This window comes from Mirounga angustirostris, unplaced genomic scaffold, assembly GCF_029215605.1.
Source record: "Mirounga angustirostris isolate CCGP_5_RB_7025 unplaced genomic scaffold, mMirAng1.0.hap1 SCAF_12, whole genome shotgun sequence".
NCBI classification, from domain to species: domain Eukaryota; kingdom Metazoa; phylum Chordata; class Mammalia; order Carnivora; family Phocidae; genus Mirounga; species Mirounga angustirostris.
Genome location: NW_026991720.1, coordinates 90,457,616 through 90,467,459, shown reverse-complemented (window position 1 = coordinate 90,467,459; position 9,844 = coordinate 90,457,616). Strand labels below are relative to the sequence as shown.

At 39.1% G+C, this 9,844-nt stretch overlaps 1 protein-coding gene across 1 annotated transcript in view; it reads right to left on the bottom strand.

Moving 5' to 3' along the window:
* Positions 1–4,994: 4,994 nt before the first annotated feature.
* Positions 4,995–9,844, bottom strand: part of NME8 (NME/NM23 family member 8) — a 68,311-nt gene continuing 63,461 nt past the window's right edge. The window contains exon 15 of the mRNA XM_064575586.1: positions 4,995–5,656. The gene's annotated coding sequence lies outside the window, so the exon portion shown is untranslated. The remainder of the gene's footprint in view (positions 5,657–9,844) is intronic.

Below are 9,844 nucleotides of genomic sequence, written 5' to 3'. Positions count from 1 at the left end.
TACCTGCTGTTATCACTGATTCTAAAAGCAAAAATGGTTACTTGGAATTGTGGAATCAAAAGTTGAATGGAACCTTAGAAGCCACACTCTAGCCTGCAGGAGAAAGGCTACACCAGCGCTTGTCTGATGCCTCACGTGTGGTCAGAGAAAGATCTGGGCTCCCAAACTTACTCAATTTCACTTTAACAGACCAAAGGGCTCTGGTTTGTCAGGAACATAAAGCCAGGCTATTAGAGGGAAGCCTCATGTTATCACCACGGGAAAAGCAATAAGAGAACAAATTAGTGCTTTTGGTTACAGAATGATATATGCCAATCCTGATCATAGTTCCTGACAGGAAAATATTTTTTTGAAAAGTATTTTACCCTGAAAGATATGTCATGGGACAGACATGCCAACCAAAAATTTTAGTTCATTGTCAACTTTGTGGCTTTTAACTGATAAGCACAAAATGGAGTTAACCGTGGAAGGATTCCATTGGAGGAAATGCCAGTGAGAGAGAATGGAGGGGGGATAAACAGAGCCGGCAGGGTGGACAGTGTGAGGGAAAGAAGTTGGCGGGAAGCGCTTCAGACGTCCTTCACGTCTTAAGGAGAATTGGGCAAGGCTGCGGGAAGCCGGACATCAAGGAGTCCCTCATTTCCCGGGCCCGGCTCTGTGTTCGCGGCCTGCCCGACTCAGTCATGGATGCAGACCAGCCCATGGCAGCCTGGTCTTGGCACAAGGCTCGCAATGTGTTTCTGACTGTGGTGTCTGGAGACCTGGTTAGTCATGGTCCCTGTGGTTGGCGTCAAGCAACAGACGTCTCTGTCAACTTCTGTAATTGTCATCTCTAAACTATTTGAATCTGTAAAACCCCAAAACTTTTACATCTTCATGTCGTTATGTCTTCTCTATTTCAAATTTATTGAAGGGAAAATGTGCCAATCACAACTACAGTCTTACGGTATTTACCCTTCTAGCGGAGAGAGGTCTCTTTGTACTAGAGAGTAAGGAATGGCAACGATGAGGTAATTAATGAGGCCATTCATGGCAGGAATCAAGTCCAGGATGTGTGATTTTGCCTTTACAGGTCCACACAGTGTTAAGCATAAATGTATAAGCATAGGCATATCTAGCTCAATATTTGTATGAGATCAGTTTTATGACTGGATAGTCCTAAAATATGTAGCTGCAATATCTATCTAGATGAGAACCAAATTTGGATCACAGTAGTGATGTACATTGAAAGGGAAAAAGAGCATACTTTATTAGCAATTAAATTTAGGGAAGACTCATAACCAGAGGGCTGACTCCAAATGTCACAAAGTTGGAATAACATGAATAACATGATGAGGTGTAAAGAACTGGGATGAAGCAAAAAATGGTATTATGAATAAAATTCCATCATGTATTGAGGGATATCTAAAATGCCGTTGTTGAATCAAACTGATGCATTTTTAAAATTCATTAACATTTTTAGTTTTCTTTTTTTCTTAATTTTTTTCTTTTTATTTATTTATTTTTTTTATTCTTATGTTAATCCCCATACATTACATCATTAGTTTTAGATGAAGTGTTCCATGATTCATTGTTTGTGCATAACACCCAGTGCTCCATGCAGAATGTGCCCTCCTCAATACCCACCACCAGGCTAACCCATCCTCCCACCCCCCTCCCCTCTAGAACCCTCAGTTTGTTTTTCAGAGTCCTTCCTCTCTCATGGTTCGTCTACCCCTCCGATTTGCCCTGCTTCATTCTTCCCCTCCCGCTACCTTCTTCTTCTTCTTCTTTTTTTTCTTAACATATATTGCATTATTTGTTTCAGAGGTACAGATCTGAGATTCAACAGTCTTGCACAATTCACAGTGCTTACCAGAGCACATACCCTCCCCAGTGTCTATCACTCAGTCACCCCATCCCTCCCACCCCACCCCCCACTCCAGCAACCCTCAGTTTGTTTCCTACAATTAAGAATTCCTCATATCAGTGAGATCATATGATACATGTCTTTCTCTGTTTGACTTATTTCACTCAACATAATACCCTCCAGTTCCATCCACGTCGTTGCAAATGGCAAGATCTCATTCCTTTTGATGGCTGCATAATATTCCACTGTATATATATACCACCTCTTCTTTATCCATTCATCTGTCGATGGACATCTTGGCTCTTTCAATTTTTTTTTTTAAGATTTTTATTTATTTGACAGAGAGAGACACAGCGAGAGAGGGAACACAAGCAGGAGGAGTGGGAGAGGGAGAAGCAGGCTTCCCGCTGAGCAGGGGGCCCAATGTGGAGCTCGATCCCAGTACCCTGGGATCATGGCCTGAGCCGAAGGCAGACACTTAACGACTGAGCCACCCAGGCGCCCCAACATTTTTAGTTTTCTAATAATGTCAAATTATTTATTATTTATTATTTATTATTATTTCATTATTTATTATGTCATTGGATTATTTCAGCAGCTGAAAATCACATGGACAATTGCTTAGTCAACTTCTCCCCTTTATTAAAACCATTAAAAAATGGACTTTGGAGGTCATCCAAAGTAGTTTCCAAGGGATGAGCAAGTTCAAACACAATTCAAGCAGGAATCAGTATCTGGGCATCTACTCCAGTGAGCAGAAAGAGCAACAAGAGAGTCTGGGAAGAGGGCCACAGAATAGGGCAGAGCATATTTTAGGTAATCTGTCCATTTTCTGCAGGGCATCTATTTACAGAGAATAGGATCCAGGGAGGGGATGCTGGAAAGTATTAGGCTCCAGCCAAGAATGCTTCAGGTCTTCTGTTTTGGAAGGTGGCTCCGGGGACTAAGTGGGGAGATCAAGAAAACTGTGGCTGCAGGGTCACGGTGCACGAGTAAGCCAGCCCTAGAGGAAAGGGGTTGTTTTATGTAGTGGAATTCATAATCCTATTTTGTAGTCCTCAATTGCTTCAGCCACAGTGGCTCAAGACAGCTGAGATTCAAGATCAGCCCACTTAGCTGGACCCTGACAATGTGCTAGCCTCTTCTTTAACCTTTCTTCCCCCGGGGCAAGACGATATTAGCTGGTCCTGCCAACCCCAGCTCCCATGTGCCTGCCTCGTGCCTCTGCGTTCCAACCACTAACTTCAACCTCAAGACTAACACCAACACAAATTAAGGTTTAATTGAATATATCTCTTTGGACATTGATTATCAGATCTCTGACTCTTTAGCTCAAAATTAATTGTATAATCCTAAGGAAATAGCCTTTCCCTATGTCTTACTTACAAAATCTTGATACAGATAGGTACACATATATGGACAACTGAGTGAAACATGCCATCTGCTGGTGAAATATGTTATTAATTTTAAGAGAGTTTGTTTGAATGCTTTTTGAAGTTCTGCACCATTCCTGAGTGGTCCAGTGTGCTACTGGATATAACAGTGTGCCATTAAACATAATTCTATTATGAATACCCAAATATCATCAGGCATATAAAGTGGCAGATGATAGTATTCGATCTGAAGGAGCAGGGAATATGAAGAAAGTAAGGTGAAGATTTTTACTATATTTAGTCTTCTGCACAATCAAAAAAAAAAAAAAAAAAGCCAGTAATTACAGTAGTTGATTTACCCTAGTTTTTTTTAATGCATTCTGAAAAAAATTGAGAAATATCCCTACTAATAATTTATATGTGCTTCTCAAACATAATGTTGGAACACTAGAGCTTTGAGGTGAGCAATGTTTTACTAATACTAAATAATCAAAAGGTAATGTCAGCAAGATGGTGAATAGGAAGCCCTGGGCCATCCCTCCCTCGGCAAACTCACCAACTCAACAAGAGTTCATGAACAAATCTCCCTTGCAAGAAATCCAGAAACTAAGTGAAAAGCTCCTCCACTCTAGGTGACCACAAAGCCAGACTCAGTGAAGCGAGTAGGGAGATTTGGGACACCCTGTGACCCGAGTCCCCACCCCAGCAAAGCAGCATATAATCAGAAAGAATCCCTCTAATGCTTGGCTTCTCTCCAGGCATTGGTTTGCATGTCCAGTGCCCCAACCCTCCTGAGAGGGATCCCAGAGGAAGAACCTGGGTCTCGGAGCTTGGATGGATCGACCATAGCCTAGCAACCAGGGGAGTACAGAGATGGCCACTTGAGATGGCAGAAACCATGACTTCCCCTTCTTCCCAGTGCAGAGAGAGCAGATGAGAAAATCCAGGTCTGGAGAGAAGCATCTGGTAAAAGCAGCAGGGCTACATGGGGTTTGGCTCTAACAATCTACCCAGCCTCTACATCAAGGGTATGGTGGGGGAAAGCACTTGCCCCAGGCAGACGCTCAGGTCACGGGGTGGGGGAGCCCTGGCCACACAGGCCTAGAGGGCATGGGTACCTGAGACAAGGTGTCAGGAAGCTAACTACACAGCACATGCCATGTGACACTCAGCATCCAGGGAGCCCAGGTCCCCAGCCCCATGTCTACACTGTGGGGACAACAGGCCGAGGCACCAGCGAGGGTACCTGTGGGCCACATCCTGTCAGGTCCAGCCTCCTCTAAAACAAAGGCTTCAACATAAGACACAAGCAAAACAAAACAAAAAAAACGGGAAAAGCTTCAGGACATTGGTCTTGGCAGTGATTTCATAGATATGACATTCACGACACAGGCAACAAAAACTTTTATGAGGTATCTAAAATAGTCATATTCATAAAGTCAAAGACAGGGATGGTGGTCACCAGGGGCTGAGGAGAGGCGGAAGTGGGGAGTATTCATCAATAGACATAAAGTTTCAGTTAAGTAAGATGAATATGCTCTAGAGATCTGCTATACAACACTGTACCTACAATAAAGCATTGTACCCTTAAAAATTGTTAAGAGGATAAAGCTCAGTGTTCAGTGTTCATATCACAATAAGATAAAAAGAATACTAAGTAATCAGAGTTTGTATCTTCATTAACATTAGAGTTTAAAAATTAGGATGGAAAGTCATCCTTTGACTCACTCACGTGCATCCCAGTATGTTCTCTTGCATGGAACGAAAAGGAAGGTGTCATAGCCAACATGCTGGGAATTACATATAACTCTGGCTAAAAGCTCAAGTACATCGCTGTAGTAAACATCATCAGATTACATCCTGAGAGGGGAAAATGCCAAAATGAGTGGGAACTTTATTATCAACTTCATCCCTGGAGAGATTTGCATTGTCTTAGTGTCAAGAAAGGAGGTACATGGCCTGCACTTGTCCTGTAGTTAGATTGCAAATTCTGTAAATCAGCACGACACCTTTTCAGAGTTTATTGCTGAAATGCTTAGAGTCAAATTTTTGGCCAACATCTAAATATACGTTAGGGCCTTCTATGCATTTTGTATATAACTCCAATCCTGGCTTCCCGCTCCATCTTACACTCTTCTTCCCCATATTCCATGTTCCTCCCCAACTATTTTATTCAATCTTGTGTGCATTTATATAAGCCACCCTAAATCCTCTCTGTAAGATAGGGTAAAGATAAACATTAAGATTTGTTTGAAGGTCATATTTTTTATTGTTATTATGCATAACCACATGTTTTTCACTTGGAGGTTAGTTTTTAACTTGAGGTAACACCGGATTTTCCTCCAAAGAATATCTTCCTTTTTATTCCTCCCAGGAAGCTGTGCCACATGGTTATATGCCCGTGGGAACTTACACACATTATCTTCTCAAAGTTCTAAGAAAAGAAAGAATATAGTTGATAAGATACATTACAAAGCTAATTTTAAAGCAGTTACGAGTTTCCATTTTGCACACAAATCCCCAACATGTGCTAGAATCACCAAGCTCCAGAGATGGGTCTCTTTTCTTTACAGATAATACTGCCTGATTCAGCAAGTAAGCAACCAGCAAGGATTTACAACCCAGTGAGTTAATGAACAAATTCTTTTGACGGGGTTAAAAATATTAACTGTAAGTAACCACAGCTTTCTACTCAATCCTCTCCAGGATTCAGAATTGCTAGTCAAGCCAAAGGTGGGGAATAGAATTGGAAGGAACTGAGAAAGACAACAGGACTGAGCGTGCAGCTCTTTATGGAACATGATGGAGAGGCTAGAGGGGGGAGGGGTGGGGATAAAAAGATAGAAAGAATATTAAGTAATCAGAGTTTGTATCTTCATATGCCAGTGTGAACTTACACACATTATCTTCTCAAAGTTCTAAGAAAAGAAAGAATATAGTTGATAAGATACATTACAAAGGTAATTTTAAAGCAATTACGAGTTTCCATTTTGCAATGGGGAAGGAGCTGCAGGGCTCAGGGGGACTCTGAGGACAGGGGTGCCCAACGGAGTTTTAGGAATTTCTTGGTTATATTTGGTTTGAAAAAATTCCTTTAGTTAGTATCTCTTCAAGAAACTAAAGTAAAAGCTTACTTTCGTTTACGGATTTTGATGTTGGAATTGCATGCATTTTTTTTTTTGAAATGTGTTGTAAAAAAGCCAAATTATGGCAAGGGCTCAAATGTCCATCGACTGATGAATGGATAAAGAAGATGTGTTATACACACACAATGGACTATTACTCAGCCATAAAAAGGAATGAAATCTTGCCATTTGCAATGACATAGATAGAGCTAGAAAGTATTATGCTAAGCGAAATAAGTCAGAGAAAAACAAATACCATATGATTTCACTCATATGTGGAATTTAAGAAACAAAACAGATGAACATAGAGGGGAAAAGAGAAAGGCAAACCATAAAACAGACTCTTAACTATAGAGAACAAACCGAGAGTTGCTGGAGGAGCAGGGGGGGGGTTGGGAGGGATGGGCATTAAGGAGGGTACTTGTGGTGATGAGCACTGGATGTTGTATGTAAGCAATGAATCACTAAATTCTACTCCTGAACCCAATATCACACTGTGTGCTAACTAACTGGAATTTAAATAAAAACTTGAAGAAAAAAAAATAAACATATGCTCTATACCCAATCTCTAAAAAAATAAATAAAAATAAATGTAAGACAAGACTAATTTTGTATAGTTTTAGGAGGGGTTTTGGAGAACTCTATTGAGAGATCTTTGTGCTTTCCTGGGGAACTATTCTTTATTTTTCCCCTATGATTTCTTCTAAGAGTTTTATAGTTTCAGCTCTAAAATGTAGGTCTTTGATCCATTTTGAATTAATTTTTGTATACAGTGTAAGGTGATGGTCCAACTTCATTATTTTAAATGTAAATGTCAGTCTTTCCAGTACTAGTCATTAAAGAGAGTATTCTCTTTTTCCTAAATGATCTTGGCACCCTTGTTGAACATCAACTAATCATAAATGTGTAGGTTTACTTATAGGTTCTCAAGCCTATTCCATCGGTCTGTCCTTAGACTTTAACACCCACACTGTTTTGACTACTGTCACTTTGTAGTAAGCTTTGAAATCAAGAATTGGGAGTGCTCAAATTTTGTTGTTTTTCAAGATTGTCTTGGTTCTTCTGAATCCTTCAAAATTTCATATGAATTTTAGGATGGGTCTTTCCATCTCTGTAAATAACACTAATGGGATTTTTTTTTTTTTTTTTTTTTTTAGGGCTTGCAATGAATCTGTAGATCACTTTGGGTAGCATTGTAATCTTCACAATATTGTTTTCCAAGTTATGAACACAGGGTGTCTTTCCATTTATTCATGTCTTCTTTAGTTTCTTTCAACATTGTTTCATATCTTCCAGTATAAAATTCTTGCACTTGTACACTGACTAAATTTAACCCTAAGTATTTTATTATTTTTGATGCTATGGTAAATTGAATTGCTTCCTTAATTTCCTTTTGGGATTTTTCATTGCTAGTGTATAGAAACATGAATGATTTTTGTGTGTTGATGTTGTATTCTGTACCTTTACAGAATTAGCTCCAACAAATTTTTGTATGTGTGCGTGTTTCTTCAGGGTTTATTAGATATAAAATCATGCTACCTGCTAATAATATTCCAATTTGGATGCTTTTATTTCTTTTTCTTGCCTAATTGCTTTGGCTAGACCTTCCAACACTATGTTAAATAGAAGTGGCAAAAGCAGAGATCCTGATCTTAGAAGAAAAGCTTTCAGCCTTTCACCATTGTAGTATGATGTTAGCTGTGGGTTTTACACATATGGCCTTTATCATGATGAGGAAGTTCTTTATATTCCTAATTTATCAAGTGTTTTTATCATGAAAGGATGTTGGATTTTGTCTAATGCTTTTTCTGTATCAATTGAGATAGTATCTTTTTTCTTTATTCTATTAGTGTGGGTATTACACTCCTTGATTTTCATATGTTGAACTACCTGGTATTCCTAAGATAAATCTCACTTGATCATGGGGTATAATCCTTTTAATATGCTGTTGAATTCAGCGTGTGAGTATTTTACTGAGGATTATAGCATTGATATATTCATAAGGCATATTGCTGTGTAATTTTTTTTTAAAGATTTTATTTATTTATTTGAGACAGAGAGAATGAGAGAGACAGCACATGAGAGGGGGGAGGGTCAGAGGGAGAAGCAGGCTCCCTGCCAAGCAGGGAGCCCGATGCGGGACTCGATCCAGGGACTCCAGGATCATGACCTGAGCTGAAGGCAGTCGCTTAACCAACTGAGCCACCCAGGCGCCTGCTGTGTAATTTTTCATGAAGCCTCTTTGTCTGGCTTTTTGTCAGGCTAATGCTGACCTCATAGAAGGAAATAAGAAGTTTTCCCTCCTTTTCAATTTTTTTGTGGAGCTTGAGAATCAGAGTTAATTTTTATTTAATTGTTTGATAGAATTCTCTAATGAAGCCATCTAGTCCTGGGCTTTTCTTTTTTGGCAAGTTTTTAATTACTGATTTGTTCTCCTTACTTGTTATAGTTCGATTCACATTTTCTATTTCTTCTTGAGTCAGTTTTGCTAGTTTGCGCCTTCCTAGGAATCTGCATTTCACCTAGTTTATCCAATTTGTTGGTATACAACTGTTTATAGAATTCTCTTATAACCCTCTTTTATTTTTGTAAATTCAGTAGTAATGTCCCTTCTCCCACTTCTGATTTTAGCAATTTGCACCTGTTCTCTCTCTCTCTTTTATATTATAAAATATATTTGTACACTGTGTGCCCATTAACACATGCTTATAGTCATTATTTTATCATTGTCTTTTATATACTATAGGAAAGAAAGAGGAGTTAGAAACCAAAAGTACAATAATATTGGCTTTTTTACATTTACTTATGTAGTTATTGTTACCTGTGTGCTTTATTTCTTCATGTGGCTTTGAGTTACTGTCTAGTGTCCTTTCATTTCAGTTTAAAGAACTCCCTTTAGCATTTGTTGTAGACAGGTCTATTAGTAATGAATTCCTTCTGTTTTTGTTAACTTGGGAATGTCTTACTTCCACCTTTACTCTTGAAGGATACTTTTGCCAAATATAGAATTCTTGGTTGACAAGGGTTTTTTTCCCCCTCTCAACAATTTAAATATGTTATCCTACTGCTTTCTGGCTTCTGTGGCTTCTTATGAGAAATAAGCTGCTATTGAGGATTCCATGTATACAACAAGTCATTTCTTACCAATCTTAAGATTCTTTGTTTTTGGCTTTTGACAGTTTGACTATAATATACCTCAGTGTGGAGCTCTTTGATTCTGCTTGGATTTCATTGAGCTTCTTGGATGTGTAGATTAAGGCATATCATTATATTTGGGAAGTTTTCAGCCATTATTTCTACTCCTTTCTCTCACTCTTTTCCTTCTGGGATTCCCATAATGCATATGTTGGTCTACATGATAGTGTCCCAAAGATCCCTTAGGCTCTGTTAACTTTCATTCTTTTTTTTTATTTCCACTCCTAAGACTGGATAATTCCCACTGTCCTATCTTCTAGCTCACTGATTTTTTTCTTCTGTCTGCTCAAATTTGTCTTGAC